Source organism: Abramis brama (assembly GCF_963993115.1).
Source record: "Abramis brama genome assembly, chromosome: 21".
NCBI classification, from domain to species: Eukaryota; Metazoa; Chordata; class Actinopteri; order Cypriniformes; family Leuciscidae; genus Abramis; species Abramis brama.
In genome coordinates this window covers 10,800,790-10,806,671 of record NC_139983.1, presented here as the reverse complement: position 1 = coordinate 10,806,671, position 5,882 = coordinate 10,800,790, and positions in this window count along the sequence as shown.

The following is a 5,882-nucleotide window of genomic DNA, read 5'->3' as shown; positions in this document are numbered from 1 at the left end:
TGTTCCCATCATGCACTGGGGTAGAATAATTTCATGTTTCACTGTTTTCCAGCTGTATTTACAAAGTTTTATCATTGTTTTTGTTGTTAGGTTTAGTAACTTGCTGTTTTGCAACATCTGGAGTTTATTTTCTACTCAAATGATCCAATGAATGTTACCGTTACTGTCTATTGTGTACCAAGTGAGATCTCTGTGTTTGTGTGGGTACACATTAATTCTACTATGTAGATATATTGTCTACATATGTATTATTCACTTGGATGTTCTAAGTAAAGCATACACTTTAAAAGCGTGGTTTAATTCAGTGTTATATTGTTTAATGAAACGTAATGTAGTAAAATGTACTTGAAACAGAGTGTTGCAAAGTAAACTTCAACTAAGTAAAAAATCACACAACAAACTTTAATTTAACTTTAAAGTTAAAGTTACTTATTTTCTTTGTTAATTTTATTTAACTTAGTTATTTGACTTAATTCCATATGTGAAATTTACTTTAAAAATCTGCATGCAAAAATTTGCAAAAGTACATTTTACTTATCTTTTTTTTCAGTGTATGCTCCTATTTAGGTATCAATTTTTATACTTGAGATATACCTTTAAATGTACTTTCCCTGCCAGAGTTTTTTAATAGGCTACTCAATCAAAAACAAAGTAAACACAACTACAATCCAAGTATACTGATTCATACATATCTTGATCAAAAGATTGAGTACAAGTATAAGCCAAATATACTTAGACTTTTCTGCCAGTATAAGTACAGTATGCTTAAGTGTAAATTTAAATATATTTATGTGCAAAAAAAGTATACTTTCTTATATTTAGTTTAGAAGAAGTATACTAATATAGCACACTTAAATAAACATATTTTTTGTAAGGGAACCCAATAAAAGAAATCAAAATAGACACAAATGAGACAATTGTTGAAATACAGTAAGAGAGCCATAAAATGAATGTGAATAGCAGCACAGAACATTTAATGAGAAATGTGTGAGTTCATATTGAGATAGCTTTGATTTCATGGCAAATCTGAGCACATTTCGAGATCTTAGTTGAGATCTCTTCTGAAGCGATATCTAGGGTTTTTTTTCTTCCTCAGGAGAAACATCTAAGAAGCGTCACCATTGCTCTCCGTTAATCTCGCTGCTGTCTATCAGAAAGATCTGATCTGTGGGGAGGAATGTGGCGCGCGCACCGCACTGTTGTGTACAGTTTTAAAGAGAGAACGTTTTATTCTCCGTCTCCTTTGAAATGAAAAATACTCCCTCAGATTATCAGCGCACATGATTAAATAGCAATAAAGATGCACTCAGTGCTTCACCTGGGACAGTAAATGGAAAAGCTCTCTAATAAAACAGCCTTAACAAACAAGACAGCGGAGGGCCTTCTCTTCAGGGCTGCTTCTCAGCGATGGAATCAAATAGAATAGATTGCACTGGAAGCTTTAAACCGACACTGCAGCTCCTAATACAATTAGATTAACGCTGTCTTCTGTTTACTTCCCTGGGTATTTGCAGTGGTCTGTATTGCATTTATTTGTCTACAGCGCTCTGCTAAACTACATGAGACAGATCCGGGGCAGTGTGGGCCTCCCACATCACGGCGCTACGCGGGTGGTGCGCGTTCTCTTGAGGAAGGCTTTGGCAATCGATATTATATTCCTCTGCCAGGAACACAGAGTGTTGTTAAAAGACAAGCAACATTGTAAGAGAAGTACACTTATTATGAAGAAACACAAAAGTTGTAAAATCACAAAGTCATGGAAAATTTGTTGTTCAGGAATTGCTCTTTCTGAGCTCTCAGTTATGTGCATTGACAAAATCTACGCCCAATCCCACAGATTTTTTTCTTTCTTTTTTTCTGTGATTGACATGCCATAGTTTTAAAAGCTGATCTATTATCATTGAAATCATCTATTTTAGATCACTTTACATGTCAGTCAGACAATCTTTTTCTGTCTAATTGGGCAGATCTTGATCAGAATAAGCTGCGAAGTGGACCAATAGTCAAAAGTCTATATGTGAGAATATTGGCATCTGCATTTTCTCTCCATTTAATCGTTTTGTTGTCTAGGAGAAACAACCGAGATATTCAATAAACTTTTCAAAGATCAGATAACTTTCACAAGTGATTTCTTGGTTAAAAGTATTCCTCATTGAAGTTATTTCTCAATAATTGTATAATCTGTCTGACTATCATTCATTCATTCGTTCTATCTATCTATCTATCTATCTATCTATCTATCTATCTATCTATCAGTATTTTGTTCTAATTATCTATCGTTCATTCTCTCAATCTATATCTATCTATCTATCTATCTATCTATCTATCTATCTATCTATCTATCTATCTATCTATCTATCTATCTCTCTCTATCAATCTTTTGATCTGTCTTTCTAGCTGTCTATCTGTCTGTCTGTCTATCATTCATTTGTTCCTGTTATCTATCTATCTATCTATCTATCTATCTATCTATCTATCTATGCATATATATATATATATAGAAAGACAGACAGACAGACAGACAATAGATAGATAGATAGATAGATAGATAGATAGATAGATAGATAGATAGATAGATAGATAGATAGATAGATAGATAGATAGATTAGAAAGAACGATAGATAGATAGATAGATAGATAGATAGATAGATAGATAGATAGATAGATAGATAGATAGATAGATAGATAGATAGATAGATAGATAAAGGAGGACTGAGTGCAACTTTAAATTGCAGAAACTGAAGTATAACACAGTGTATGATTTTTGCTGTTGCTTTCTTTCAACGTTTTTCATCCCTTCTGCTTTGTCTCATAAGTCACAAGTGACAACAAACCCATCCCATAAATCTATTTCCTGCAGACAATATAGTGTCTGAGCTGACGTGAGCTTTCAGCAGCCCATGATTCGCTCACTGAGGGTCAGTGGATTATTCTGGAAGCCAGCGGTGGGCTTCCCTCTCAGTCAATGCCATTCTTCTCACAACCACATGTTGACAAGTCAGCTTAATGTGAAGCAGGATAAACTGTGATTGGGGCCGTCGGTCCCGCTGTTTGTCCAAACTCTCTCCATCTCACGCAAAAGAGAAATCTCTCTCCTGCTGGCTGGGCCTCAGACTCGACCACCTCTTCCTGAATATCATCCTCTCCTCACTCCTGCGATAACAATCAGCACACGGTCCGTGTTAAATGAAGTCAAGGGTATTTTTGCGGAGGAGTTTGGAGTTTGTACGACCGGTTGCCGGTGGTTTGAGCTTATCGGGACGTGGCGTGTTAAACACTCTAGCGGTGAAATGAATGTGCTCTATTATGTGATAATTCTGTCAATCATGAGGCCATCAGCACAGCTCCTATCACAAGAGGATAATTGGAGCTGTAACTGTGAATTACATTTTTTTTTTTCTCCCTTCTTAAATGAAAGATAACAATATAAGATGAATATGACTGTTTCTTTACAGAGGTGATGACTGATGTCGCCTCTTAATTAAAGTAGCCTACCTTTGATTAGCTATTTTAATGTGCCAAGAACATAACTTAGTTCAAATCTTTAACTTTTTTGCATTTAATAGAAATTGTGAAATCTCTAAAATAGTCTAGTTGTAGGTAAAATAGTCTTCATTTAAGGTTCAGAGTCTATCGGCAACATCTGTGACAAATAACAATTATAAGAAAATCAATGGAATTTTTTTTTTTTTTTTTTTTTTTGCACTTACAGTAGGAGGATATGGAAGATATTATAAAAATATCTGTGGGTGATAAATGTGTCTGAAATGGCATTTTATTGGAGGGACTACTTTTCCACGAGGATGAACTTCTAGTTTTCCCTCTCTCTTTCTCATATTCTTGCACATATCATGTTCAAAGTCTGACTTTGCTTTGTAAATAGTGTATTAAAACGTAGACCTATTCAGTGCAGTGACTTGCCCAAAGACTTCCATTAGCAACTGAATGGAATAAAAGCCTGAATAAAAGCCTAAATTCAATCTTTTCATAATATAAAGCGATCGTGTCTCTTCAGAAAATTTGGACTAAACTGCTCAATTCAAATGGATTCATTTTACGATCTCTTTATGAACTTTTTGAAGCGTCAAAGTGGTAGTTAGCCTTTGTAAGCCTAGCTGTTTATGGAGGGACAGAAAGCTCTCAGATTTCATTAAAAATATCTTAATTTGTGGTCTGAAGACGAATTAAAGTCTGGTTTGGAACGACATGAGGGTAAGTAATTAATGACAATTTTCATTCTTTTAACACCGCATTTTTAGAATGCCAGTCATGCATGAGACGATACAAAAAACAAACAAAAAAAAAAAAAAACGGCGCGACGGTTAAAGTCTAGCGTGTGTTTACATTGAAAAACAATGGAAATTTAGCGCCGTAGGAAAAATGCGTTCTGTGTGAACGCCCTATTAGTTCTCAAACGTCTTTGTATTCACAGGTTTGGAACAACGTGAGGGAGAGTAAACGGGGACAGAATTTCCATTGCAGGTGAACAACCCCTTTAACGTTATGATGATTAGATTTCATAGTTTCATTTCATTTATTTCCTAGCTTTATTCATCATGGGTTGTGCTGTGATATGGTCTGCTGTATATGTGTTTATGTTGTGTTATTATATGTGGGTGGATGCAAATGCAACAGAAATGTAATACTTCCTGAACTTGTCAGAGATGAATTCTATTGGATTCTTCTTCTACAACACTGATGGATGAAGCAGATTGCATTAAAAAAGCAAAGGGTAAAGGTCACAGCAACAATGTCTCTTACACGTCTCCAGACCTGTAATTAATTTTGAAAGATTGCTTGAGTGTTTGTGGAAGAGAATCACAGATCAAGAGAAAATGAGCAATGAACTTGAGCGAGAAATTACACACAAAGCTGGGGAGGGGAAATGATTGATTGGAAGGGCCAAAGGAAAATGACATCATGGATTTAGTTTATTCTCGATGGTAAGCGGCGCGTGGCCTTTTAGCCTGCCGTGTGATTTCACATCGGATTGTTTTCTAATATGCTTTGATGACACGTCCTGAATCCAATTACTCACCCCACAAATAACATGAACAAACTCAGCACATTGTGGAGTGTTTTAATGGTGGCGGCACCATCGTCTGACGATCCTCACACACACTCTCCAAACCTGTGATATATCATCATCTCCAAAACCTGTGATATATCACAAATTCACAATACTGCTCTTTAAAATAAGGCAAAACGGCCTTTGTGTCCTCATCAGTCTCATTCAATGCCACTAATGTCACAGTGTCTGCTACATTAATCAACTTGTTTATTATGTATGCCTGAAATAATACGTATTATAAACAAAGGCTCTAGATATTGGTATTTTTAGATCATTTAGTGATGTGAAAATAGTGTTTTTGAAGTTATAAATCTTTCAAATGTGAAATCATATCCACTGACAATAAAGAAATATGTCTGTCTGTCTAGATCATTCTATCTTTCTTTCTATTTAGCCTATCTGTTGTTCTTATATCCATCTGTCTGTGTGTCTCTGTCTATCTATCTATATTTTTATCTCTATCTATATTTATCTTATACCTGTCTATATATCGTTCTGTCTGTCTTTCTATCTATCTATCGTTCTGTCTTTCTATATATCTATCTATTGTTCTCATATCTGTCTGTCTATCTATCTATCTATCTATCTATCGTTCTGCCTTATACCTCTGTCTGTCTGTGTCTATCATTCTGTCTTTCTATCGATCATTCTGCCTTATACCTGTCTGTCTGTCATTCTGTCTTTTTATCTATCTATCGTTCTGTCTTCTATCTATCTATCTATCTATCTATCTATCTATCTATCTATCTATCTATCTATCTATCTAAATATTATTTAAGGTAAGGTAAGTGAGACTATCACCTGTAGTCAA